This window comes from Schistocerca gregaria, chromosome 5, assembly GCF_023897955.1.
Source record: "Schistocerca gregaria isolate iqSchGreg1 chromosome 5, iqSchGreg1.2, whole genome shotgun sequence".
Taxonomy (NCBI): domain Eukaryota; kingdom Metazoa; phylum Arthropoda; class Insecta; order Orthoptera; family Acrididae; genus Schistocerca; species Schistocerca gregaria.
This window is the reverse complement of record NC_064924.1, coordinates 74,415,201-74,427,494: the sequence shown is the minus strand read 5'-3', so window position 1 is coordinate 74,427,494 and position 12,294 is coordinate 74,415,201. Positions and strand designations below refer to the sequence as shown.

At 51.0% G+C, this 12,294-nt stretch overlaps 4 non-coding genes and 1 pseudogene across 4 annotated transcripts; all 5 read left to right on the top strand.

Moving 5' to 3' along the window:
• Nucleotides 1-173: 173 nt before the first annotated feature.
• On the top strand, nt 174-292 carry LOC126274654 (5S ribosomal RNA). Its single transcript, XR_007550217.1, has one exon. It is a non-coding gene; the product is annotated as a 5S ribosomal RNA (ribosomal RNA).
• Nucleotides 293-1,574: 1,282 nt separating this feature from the next.
• On the top strand, nt 1,575-1,692 carry LOC126274529 (5S ribosomal RNA; annotated as a pseudogene).
• Nucleotides 1,693-9,079: 7,387 nt separating this feature from the next.
• Nucleotides 9,080-9,198, top strand: LOC126274653 (5S ribosomal RNA). Its single transcript, XR_007550216.1, has one exon. It is a non-coding gene; the product is annotated as a 5S ribosomal RNA (ribosomal RNA).
• Nucleotides 9,199-10,480: 1,282 nt separating this feature from the next.
• On the top strand, nt 10,481-10,599 carry LOC126274652 (5S ribosomal RNA). The gene has a single exon (XR_007550215.1). It is a non-coding gene; the product is annotated as a 5S ribosomal RNA (ribosomal RNA).
• A 1,282-nt stretch (nt 10,600-11,881) lies between these two features.
• LOC126274651 (5S ribosomal RNA) lies at nt 11,882-12,000 on the top strand. The gene has a single exon (XR_007550214.1). It is a non-coding gene; the product is annotated as a 5S ribosomal RNA (ribosomal RNA).
• The last annotated feature ends 294 nt before the right edge of the window (nt 12,001-12,294 follow it).

Sequence of the window (12,294 nt, the reverse complement as noted above, 5' to 3'; positions counted from 1 at the left end):
TGCAACGAGCAGCTGTGTTGTGCGTGTGGTCCACGTGGCGGCGCGCCTCACTGCGCGTCGCCTTCGAGGTGGAAGGACGTGCTTTGCGTCAAATGCGCCACCGAAAACGGCGATTGCGTGTGTTGGGAGGAGAGGCGAAGCCTTCTTCTGCCGTGCGGCTACAGTATAACGACGCCAACGGCCATACCATGTTGAATACACCGGTTCTCGTCCGATCACCGAAGTTAAGCAACATCGGGCCCGGTTAGTACTTGGATGGGTGACCGCCTGGGAACACCGGGTGCTGTTGGCTCCCTCTCTTTTTTTAAATTTTACGTCACTACACCTGCCAGCCCTCTTTTCATAAAAACGCTCAGGTGCGACAAAGATGCTTCCACAAGCATTTTAAACTACTGTATTAAACGTAAGATGCGAAATTACAGTAATGAACTCAGTTTGAACAAGAGTGCACGGAGGAAGAGTGCTAGGAACTCGTTGAAAATAACGAAACACTGCGAATCGACAGATGTGCTCTTGAAATGCGTCAGAGCCTACTGTATAGTAGGAGCGCTAAATTCCAAAAACTAACTACATTAAAAAAAAACCTGTTCCCGTCCGACCACCGAAGATAAGCAACAACGTTAGTATTTGGACCGGCGACCGCCTGGGAACTATGGCTGTCTTCATTTCTTGCTTTCTTGTCATTACCCCTGGCAGCCCTTTTTTCATGCTACCTTTCTCATGTGACAAAGATGCTTCCATACTGATTTTAAACTATCGTAAGATACGATATTAAGGAACTCAGTTTGCAAAGAGTGCGCCAAGGAAGACTTCCAAAGAGTCTCTGGAAATAACAAAACAGTATGAAGTGACAGAAATGTTGTGAAATACGTCAGGGCATATTGTTTTGTAGCAGTGCACAACGGAAAATTTGTAAACAAAAATTTACCTTTCGTCGCTACAAGAGATGGATGCTTTGTCGAACAGCCTGTGTCTAGTGTGCATGTTTTCGCACCTTTCCACGGCACGGCGCAGCACAGAGTTGCTCTGGTAGCTCCGAACGGCCGCACACGGCGCCTCGGACACGCCGGTTCGGCCCGCGCCCATCTCGCAGATATTTCTCGTGCTTGTGCTGTCATATGGACCGCGACCCGAGCGGCAGCGAGCGGCAGTCGAGCAAAGTCGGGACAAGTCGGGACGGAAGGGGACAGCCGAGAATGCACCGTGCGAATTACGCAAATATCTGGAAGCGCGACGCGTGTCAGGCAGGTGAGAACGCTTCCCTCGGTCCAGCAGGACACTGCCACACCCCGCGCAGTCCCCCCGCCGCCGGCCGCGCCCAAGCCCTGCGCCGGATAACAATAATAAGGTGCGTCTCCCGCGAGTGTCGGAGGCCGCACGAATCAAACGAATGACAGCCGGTGCAACGAGCAGCTGTGTTGTGCGTGTGGTCCACGTGGCGGCGCGCCTCACTGCGCGTCGCCTTCGAGGTGGAAGGACGTGCTTTGCGTCAAATGCGCCACCGAAAACGGCGATTGCGTGTGTTGGGAGGAGAGGCGAAGCTTTCTTCTGCCGTGCGGCTACAGTATAACGACGCCAACGGCCATACCATGTTGAATACACCGGTTCTCGTCCGATCACCGAAGTTAAGCAACATCGGGCCCGGTTAGTACTTGGCTGTCTGCCCGCCTGGCAACACCTCGGTGCCGAGCGAGCAGTACTTCCTTGTGCGACTTGGCCGGCGGCGCCTCGCGTGTCGTCTGCTTCCTTTGCCACGTGGCTAAAACTCTACTGACTGTAAGTAATGGATTTGGTTTATGATGACAGTGAAGAGAGACAGAACAATGTTCAGTGCGAGTTTGATCGTTCCGTAGAAAAACCCTCGGCTTTTGAAATTCATCGTTGGTTAATTGAGGATTTGTTGTTGTCTACTACTGACGTACTCGGTATTCAGTTCGATACGTTCTTAAATTCTGTGTTTTTGAAACTGAAATCTTCCGATCTGTGTGATGCTGTTGTTTCTGTTAATGACGGTATTCGCAAATTTCGCCACCTTAACGGAAATATTAGTAATGTAACTGTGTCTCACGCTGGTTTTGGTGTTCGACAAATACGGATCTTTAACCTTCCGTTTGAAATTCGCAACGACACTATTTCTCGTCACTTGCGGCCATATGGCACTGTGTTATCTGTTGTGAAGGAGAAATGGTCGTCTGCATACATTTTTCAAGTCGAGAACGGTGTGCGGAGCGTGAAAATGGTTGTCAGGCAACACATTCCGTCCTTTATTTTGGTTAACGGCCACCGTGCGTTTGTGACTTATAGTGGACAGCCTCAAACTTGTTCATTTTGCAATGGTGTCGGTCATTACCGGCAAGACTGCCCGAAACGCAAACGGCCCGCTCAGTTACCGATTGCCGACAGTTTGCGCGGGGCCAGCTTTGCCTCTGTCGCCGCCACGGTCTTAGGTACAGCCCCCCCCGCACCTTCGCGCCGCGTGGCCGATGCTAACCTCGCTGCCTCCGCGGTTGCCATGGATGTGTCCCCTCCCAGCAGTGACCTTGTTTCTGAGTCTGATGATTCTGCACAGGCTACGGCTACTGTGCAGGCTGTCGAAATTCTGTCTCTGCCCGATGTTTCACTTGCAACTGTGTCCGAACCCGCGCCTACGTCGGCGACTGATTTAGCGTCGACAGCTGTTTCGCAGACTGTGTCGGTACCGGAATTCTCTGGTACGGTGACTGACTTCGTTGACGTGGCCGCCAGTGCTCCCGTTCCCACTGCTGCCGTGGACTCGCAGGATTTTTTTGCGACTCCGAAACCGCGGCGTGATGAATTTCCGTCTCGAAGTTCTAGCAGGCAACGTGCACGCAGTGTCGGTCGGTCGCCTTCCTCAGGCAGGGGGTTTACACGACCGGACCGCAGCCCGTCTCCGGCTGACCGTTCCCCCGCCGCTTCCCGGCAGTCGCGGGTTGGTCGGCAGGACTCCCAACAGCGTGTCGCGCGTCGGGACCTAGACCCCGAGCGGCGGCAGTCTCAGGCTTCCGGCTCCGGCCGTCAGACACAGCAATCACAACATCAACAACAACAACGGCGTGCCGCTTCTCGCCAGCGTCTGCCTGACGACCCTAACGTTGCCGATCAGAAGCGTGATGTCGCTGTTCGACATTTACGAACCGTTTTAAGTCAGCAGCCCGTTGGTTCCGATTCAGTTGTGACGGCCGACACGGCTTTGGCTGTGGCGACGCCGCAATTGCCGACGAAACGGAAGGCCGAAGACACCCACCAGCGTCGTGTCTGTCCTTCTGCCCCCGAGCGAGTGCCGACTTCTTCCGACGTGGAGATGCCCGCCGTTGATCCTTTATCGGTAGCTTCCGGTGGCGCAGATTCTGGGACCGCGTCCACCCCCACTCCCGTCCACCCCACTGCGTGGGCGGAGGACGTGGAAGGTGGTGAGACGACTTACTGATTCCTTTGTTGTACCCTAATCCGGTTGACGGGAATTAAAACCCGTCTTTTTAGCATACCTTTTATCCTTCTGGTGGCTGGAATTCCGTCCATGTCTGCTGTCTGTTTTTAAATGAGGAGTTTTTTGTGCTTGTGTCTTTTAATTGTGTATGGAGCCTGAGCGTTGCTCGTGGAATATTTTAACTATCAATGTTAACAAGCTGAGTAATCCACACAAGTTGTCGGCCTTACTCGCTTTTTTACATGATTCCCATTGTCATGTGGCATTCTTACAGGAAGTTACGCGTCAGGCTCTGTTGTTTTTACTTGACACTTCTGATTTTACTGTCGTTGATAATGTAATGTCGGACGAACAGACTGGTACTGCCATCTTAATTCGTCCGGAATTTGATGTTGGCAATCTTGAAATATTGCCAAATGGCCGCGCTATTGCATGTACCATTAACGGTGTTGCTTTTGTTAATGTGTACGCTCATGCCGGTGACAAACCAGCGCGCAATAAGTTTTATGGTCAGGATCTTTGTCAACTTCTCCATCACAATCGTACTGACTTAGTGATTGGTGGTGACTTTAATGCAGTAATTGATGGTCGAGATCAGGCGCCGCGTCCTAACTGGTGCCAGGAATTGCGTACGTTGGTTGACAGCTTTCGGCTCCGGGACACGTGGCGTGTCCTTAATCCGGACAAGACGCATTTCACGCACTTTTACGCCACCGGTCACAGTAGACTCGACAGGATCTATGTGTCTTCGCCGCTCGCCGCCCACGTCCGGAAGGCGGACGTGTTGCCGGTCATTTTTTCAGACCATTGCGGCTACTTGTGTCAGCTCCTCCTACCGCGTGCGCGTCCTACTCGGCGCAACAATACTTGGAAATTTAACTGTAGTCTTTTGGACGATGCCAGTCTCACGTCTCAGTTTACTGCGTTGTGGCGCAAGCTCTTGCGTGATAAAGGCGATGACGGCAATACTCTCGTTTGGTGGGTGGGGGTAGCCAAGCCGGCTATTAGGCGTTTTTTAATCGATTTTAGTCTCGATGCGGCGCATTGGCGTCGGTCGACGACACGTTTTTACCAGGACTGTTTAAAGGATCTCGCTCAGCGGGTCACGGCGTCTCCTGACTTGCTTCCTGTTTTTAATCAATTTAAGGCCAAGCTCCTCGATGATCTTCGTCGGAAGGGTGTTGGGGCTATCGCGCGGAGCCAACCGGTGGGTGACGTAGAAGGGGAACCGCTCTCTCTTTACCACCTACACAGGGAGCGCCGGCGGCGCGAGCGGTTGGCTATCCGTAAATGGATCCAGCAGGACGGCACGTCCACCTCAGATGGTGCGGCCATTGAGCGGGAAGTTCACGCGCATTTTGCGACGCTCTTTAGACACGTGGACGTAGACGCCGCGGCGCTGCGCGATTTTTTGCAGAGAGTGCCACGTGTGTTAACGAGACAGGATAGGGCTGTTTTAAATGAACCTTTTACGTTTGATGACTTAGATGCAGCTGTGAAACGGAGTCCTAGGGGCAGGTCCCCTGGACTGGACGGGATTCCCGCAGAATTTTATTTAAAATTTTTCCGTTTTTTAAGTCGTGTTTTAATTGACATCATGAATGAGATCCATAACGGCGTTGATATTCCGGCGGAATTTTCCGAAGGGCGCATTGCACTCATTCCGAAATCGACCACAACACCACATCTCGACAGTGTTCGTCCGATAACCTTACTGAACGCCGACTATAAAATTATAGCACGGTGCATCACTCACAGACTGACGAACGTTATGCCGAAGGTGGTGAGTGAACATCAGACGTGTGCTGTCAGGGACCGTAACATTTTCGATGCTGTCCTGGCGTACCGGGACTGCATCGGCTATGTTAAGAGTCACAGGCTCCGGACGGCTGGGATAATGCTGGTCGATTTCAAAAACGCCTTCGATCGGATTAGTCACACCTATCTGCGGCAGGTGTTGGTCGGTTTTGGATTTGGCACTAAAATGACGAAGATGGTGCACAATATTTTGCGGAATGCCACGTCGCGGGTCGTAATCAACGGAATTGCCAGTCGTGTGATTCCGATTAGCCGTTCAGTTCGTCAGGGTTGCCCCTTGTCAATGTCGCTCTTCGCTTTGGCGTTGGATCCGCTCCTCCGCTGTATCGCCCAGGATTGCCGAGGCATTCGCATTGGTGACGATCAGCTGATCTGCAGGGCGTATGCCGACGACCTCGGCGTGTTCCTTGATCAGCCAGAGGACATTGACAGGCTGCATGGTGTTTTACAGCGATTCGAGAGGGCAACGGGGGCTGTCGTCAATCCTCGGAAAACTGTTTTGCTCCCTCTTACACCTCGACTGCGTACTGTCCACGGCGACTGGTTTTGTGTCAAGCAACGGCAGACGGTTCTCGGTGTCATCCTGACTGACAATACGCAGCGCATGGAAGCTCTTAATTGGCGGTCCACGCTGTACAAGGTTCGGGCTGTTGCAAAATTGTATGCCTCTCGGAATTTGGCGCTCCGTCAACGGGTGGCTCTTATCAACACGCAGATTTTGGCAAAAGCGTGGTATCTGGCACAAGTCCTACCTGTGCCGAAACAGCTGGAAAGGGCCATTCAACAGGCGGTCTATTGGTTGCTGTGGAAGGGTGACATTTTTAAGGTCTCCCTGGCAACCTGTACCTTGAGTCTGGCGGAGGGGGGGCTGGGTTTAGTTGATTTTCGCCACAAGTGCGCGGCGCTCTTCGTGAAGCGGACAACGGTGGTGATTGACAAGGGGCCGTGCAGTCCGACGGCTGCCTTGTTCAATGCATATCGCCCACCATCTGTGATTGCTCCGGTCTCGGTCGGTCATATTCCGTACACCTTGAACTTCGTACGCCGGTATTATATTAATAACAGCTATCTAGTGCTTGGTGATGTCCGTGCGTGCAATGTCGGTGACATTCTTCGCGCTCTTCGGGGCTCGCCAAGCAGGAATAAATGGGAGTATCGGCTACCTCAGCATGACTGGAAGGTGGTGTGGAGAAACCTCGCCGCCGCCGTCATTCCGGCCCACGTTCACGAGACGTGGTATAAAGTGGTGAACCGCACATTTCCAACTAACGCTAAGCTGCACTCTATCGATCTGATTTCTTCGGGTGTCTGTGATTCGTGTCCTGAGGAGGACACCATCGAACACCGATTCGAGTGTCGAAAATTCCGTGTTGTTTGGGATATTGCGTGTGACATGGTGCGCTTAATCAACAGGGTGGACAGGCGGCAGGTGACGGCCTTGGACGCCATCGTGCCTCAGTGCGCAGCTTATCCGGCCGCCAAACGAAATGCCACACTTTGGATTTTGGGACATACGATTTTTTGTATTTTCACCCTGAAATTGACTGATGCTGTCGATTTTCTGTCTTACCTGTGGGCGGAACATCGTCAGACACTTGGTCGACCGGCTTATTCCCTGACTTATGCCAATTTTTTGCATGTCGCTTTAGCCCATGCGTTCACCAAATTGTCACTTACCCTATGAGACTGCATACCCGATCTTGACATTTCTACTTTTCCTATCTGGCAGTAATGATAATACTAATGTTGACGTGATATGACGAACCCTTGCATGTCATCGGACTTGGCTTCTTGGATAATGATTTATGGCACGGTAAAGCTGTGTTTATATGGACCGTACATTAGCGAAAACGTCATAATGACATACAGTTCTGTGAATGGAGTTTTGTCCGTCACAGTTCTTTTCTGTTTTCTTTCCTTTGCTTTTTTTTTCCCCGTGTTGTTTTTATTTTCTCGCGACGCGTGAGGAGACAGTATCAGGGAGATAAATTTATCACAGTTGGTGTGTGCCTAAATGTTGGATTCCCTCCTGTTACTGTGCGTCGACGTTTTGTTTTTATTCTTTATGTCCCATCCATCGAACATTAGCGGAGACGTTTTTCTTGGGACTTTATTTTTTCCGGTAGAATCTCCTTTTTTTTGGCGGATGTAGAGTGACTGTTGCTTTGGAGGATTGTCGTTGCTCTGGAACACTGTCACGGCAGGCTGCAGCGGCGTCCAGTGGCCAATTTTTTCTTTTATTTGGGATTACGTATTGGAAAAAGGACTCCCATCCGTTTCTTTCGTGTTTCAAAAAAAAAAAAAAAAAAAAAAAAAAAAGGGTGCTGTTGGCTCCCGCTCTTCTTTTAAATTTTAAAAAAAAAAAAAAAAAAAAAAAAAAGGTGCTGTTGGCTCCATCTCATTTTTTCCTTTTTACCTCGCTACACCGGCCAGCCCTCTTTTCATACTAACTCTCAGGTGTGACAAAGATGCTTCCTCGAGCATTTAAAAAAAAAAAAAAAAAAAAAAAAAAAAAAAAGGTGCTGTTGGCTCCCTCTCTTTTTTTAAATTTTACGTCACTACACCTGCCAGCCCTCTTTTCATAAAAACGCTCAGGTGCGACAAAGATGCTTCCACAAGCATTTTAAACTACTGTATTAAACGTAAGATGCGAAATTACAGTAATGAACTCAGTTTGAACAAGAGTGCACGGAGGAAGAGTGCTAGGAACTCGTTGAAAATAACGAAACACTGCGAATCGACAGATGTGCTCTTGAAATGCGTCAGAGCCTACTGTATAGTAGGAGCGCTAAATTCCAAAAACTAACTACATTAAAAAAAAACCTGTTCCCGTCCGACCACCGAAGATAAGCAACAACGTTAGTATTTGGACCGGCGACCGCCTGGGAACTATGGCTGTCTTCATTTCTTGCTTTCTTGTCATTACCCCTGGCAGCCCTTTTTTCATGCTACCTTTCTCATGTGACAAAGATGCTTCCATACTGATTTTAAACTATCGTAAGATACGATATTAAGGAACTCAGTTTGCAAAGAGTGCGCCAAGGAAGACTTCCAAAGAGTCTCTGGAAATAACAAAACAGTATGAAGTGACAGAAATGTTGTGAAATACGTCAGGGCATATTGTTTTGTAGCAGTGCACAACGGAAAATTTGTAAACAAAAATTTACCTTTCGTCGCTACAAGAGATGGATGCTTTGTCGAACAGCCTGTGTCTAGTGTGCATGTTTTCGCACCTTTCCACGGCACGGCGCAGCACAGAGTTGCTCTGGTAGCTCCGAACGGCCGCACACGGCGCCTCGGACACGCCGGTTCGGCCCGCGCCCATCTCGCAGATATTTCTCGTGCTTGTGCTGTCATATGGACCGCGACCCGAGCGGCAGCGAGCGGCAGTCGAGCAAAGTCGGGACAAGTCGGGACGGAAGGGGACAGCCGAGAATGCACCGTGCGAATTACGCAAATATCTGGAAGCGCGACGCGTGTCAGGCAGGTGAGAACGCTTCCCTCGGTCCAGCAGGACACTGCCACACCCCGCGCAGTCCCCCCGCCGCCGGCCGCGCCCAAGCCCTGCGCCGGATAACAATAATAAGGTGCGTCTCCCGCGAGTGTCGGAGGCCGCACGAATCAAACGAATGACAGCCGGTGCAACGAGCAGCTGTGTTGTGCGTGTGGTCCACGTGGCGGCGCGCCTCACTGCGCGTCGCCTTCGAGGTGGAAGGACGTGCTTTGCGTCAAATGCGCCACCGAAAACGGCGATTGCGTGTGTTGGGAGGAGAGGCGAAGCCTTCTTCTGCCGTGCGGCTACAGTATAACGACGCCAACGGCCATACCATGTTGAATACACCGGTTCTCGTCCGATCACCGAAGTTAAGCAACATCGGGCCCGGTTAGTACTTGGATGGGTGACCGCCTGGGAACACCGGGTGCTGTTGGCTCCCTCTCTTTTTTTAAATTTTACGTCACTACACCTGCCAGCCCTCTTTTCATAAAAACGCTCAGGTGCGACAAAGATGCTTCCACAAGCATTTTAAACTACTGTATTAAACGTAAGATGCGAAATTACAGTAATGAACTCAGTTTGAACAAGAGTGCACGGAGGAAGAGTGCTAGGAACTCGTTGAAAATAACGAAACACTGCGAATCGACAGATGTGCTCTTGAAATGCGTCAGAGCCTACTGTATAGTAGGAGCGCTAAATTCCAAAAACTAACTACATTAAAAAAAAACCTGTTCCCGTCCGACCACCGAAGATAAGCAACAACGTTAGTATTTGGACCGGCGACCGCCTGGGAACTATGGCTGTCTTCATTTCTTGCTTTCTTGTCATTACCCCTGGCAGCCCTTTTTTCATGCTACCTTTCTCATGTGACAAAGATGCTTCCATACTGATTTTAAACTATCGTAAGATACGATATTAAGGAACTCAGTTTGCAAAGAGTGCGCCAAGGAAGACTTCCAAAGAGTCTCTGGAAATAACAAAACAGTATGAAGTGACAGAAATGTTGTGAAATACGTCAGGGCATATTGTTTTGTAGCAGTGCACAACGGAAAATTTGTAAACAAAAATTTACCTTTCGTCGCTACAAGAGATGGATGCTTTGTCGAACAGCCTGTGTCTAGTGTGCATGTTTTCTCACCTTTCCACGGCACGGCGCAGCACAGAGTTGCTCTGGTAGCTCCGAACGGCCGCACACGGCGCCTCGGACACGCCGGTTCGGCCCGCGCCCATCTCGCAGATGTTTCTCGTGCTTGTGCTGTCATATGGACCGCGACCCGAGCGGCAGCGAGCGGCAGTCGAGCAAAGTCGGGACAAGTCGGGACGGAAGGGGACAGCCGAGAATGCACCGTGCGAATTACGCAAATATCTGGAAGCGCGACGCGTGTCAGGCAGGTGAGAACGCTTCCCTCGGTCCAGCAGGACACTGCCACACCCCGCGCAGTCCCCCCGCCGCCGGCCGCGCCCAAGCCCTGCGCCGGATAACAATAATAAGGTGCGTCTCCCGCGAGTGTCGGAGGCCGCACGAATCAAACGAATGACAGCCGGTGCAACGAGCAGCTGTGTTGTGCGTGTGGTCCACGTGGCGGCGCGCCTCACTGCGCGTCGCCTTCGAGGTGGAAGGACGTGCTTTGCGTCAAATGCGCCACCGAAAACGGCGATTGCGTGTGTTGGGAGGAGAGGCGAAGCCTTCTTCTGCCGTGCGGCTACAGTATAACGACGCCAACGGCCATACCATGTTGAATACACCGGTTCTCGTCCGATCACCGAAGTTAAGCAACATCGGGCCCGGTTAGTACTTGGATGGGTGACCGCCTGGGAACACCGGGTGCTGTTGGCTCCCTCTCTTTTTTTAAATTTTACGTCACTACACCTGTCAGCCCTCTTTTCATAAAAACGCTCAGGTGCGACAAAGATGCTTCCACAAGCATTTTAAACTACTGTATTAAACGTAAGATGCGAAATTACAGTAATGAACTCAGTTTGAACAAGAGTGCACGGAGGAAGAGTGCTAGGAACTCGTTGAAAATAACGAAACACTGCGAATCGACAGATGTGCTCTTGAAATGCGTCAGAGCCTACTGTTTAGTAGGAGCGCTAAATTCCAAAAACTAACTACATTAAAAAAAAACCTGTTCCCGTCCGACCACCGAAGATAAGCAACAACGTTAGTATTTGGACCGGCGACCGCCTGGGAACTATGGCTGTCTTCATTTCTTGCTTTCTTGTCATTACCCCTGGCAGCCCTTTTTTCATGCTACCTTTCTCATGTGACAAAGATGCTTCCATACTGATTTTAAACTATCGTAAGATACGATATTAAGGAACTCAGTTTGCAAAGAGTGCGCCAAGGAAGACTTCCAAAGAGTCTCTGGAAATAACAAAACAGTATGAAGTGACAGAAATGTTGTGAAATACGTCAGGGCATATTGTTTTGTAGCAGTGCACAACGGAAAATTTGTAAACAAAAATTTACCTTTCGTCGCTACAAGAGATGGATGCTTTGTCGAACAGCCTGTGTCTAGTGTGCATGTTTTCTCACCTTTCCACGGCACGGCGCAGCACAGAGTTGCTCTGGTAGCTCCGAACGGCCGCACACGGCGCCTCGGACACGCCGGTTCGGCCCGCGCCCATCTCGCAGATGTTTCTCGTGCTTGTGCTGTCATATGGACCGCGACCCGAGCGGCAGCGAGCGGCAGTCGAGCAAAGTCGGGACAAGTCGGGACGGAAGGGGACAGCCGAGAATGCACCGTGCGAATTACGCAAATATCTGGAAGCGCGACGCGTGTCAGGCAGGTGAGAACGCTTCCCTCGGTCCAGCAGGACACTGCCACACCCCGCGCAGTCCCCCCGCCGCCGGCCGCGCCCAAGCCCTGCGCCGGATAACAATAATAAGGTGCGTCTCCCGCGAGTGTCGGAGGCCGCACGAATCAAACGAATGACAGCCGGTGCAACGAGCAGCTGTGTTGTGCGTGTGGTCCACGTGGCGGCGCGCCTCACTGCGCGTCGCCTTCGAGGTGGAAGGACGTGCTTTGCGTCAAATGCGCCACCGAAAACGGCGATTGCGTGTGTTGGGAGGAGAGGCGAAGCCTTCTTCTGCCGTGCGGCTACAGTATAACGACGCCAACGGCCATACCATGTTGAATACACCGGTTCTCGTCCGATCACCGAAGTTAAGCAACATCGGGCCCGGTTAGTACTTGGATGGGTGACCGCCTGGGAACACCGGGTGCTGTTGGCTCCCTCTCTTTTTTTAAATTTTACGTCACTACACCTGCCAGCCCTCTTTTCATAAAAACGCTCAGGTGCGACAAAGATGCTTCCACAAGCATTTTAAACTACTGTATTAAACGTAAGATGCGAAATTACAGTAATGAACTCAGTTTGAACAAGAGTGCACGGAGGAAGAGTGCTAGGAACTCGTTGAAAATAACGAAACACTGCGAATCGACAGATGTGCTCTTGAAATGCGTCAGAGCCTACTGTATAGTAGGAGCGCTAAATTCCAAAAACTAACTACATTAAAAAAAAACCT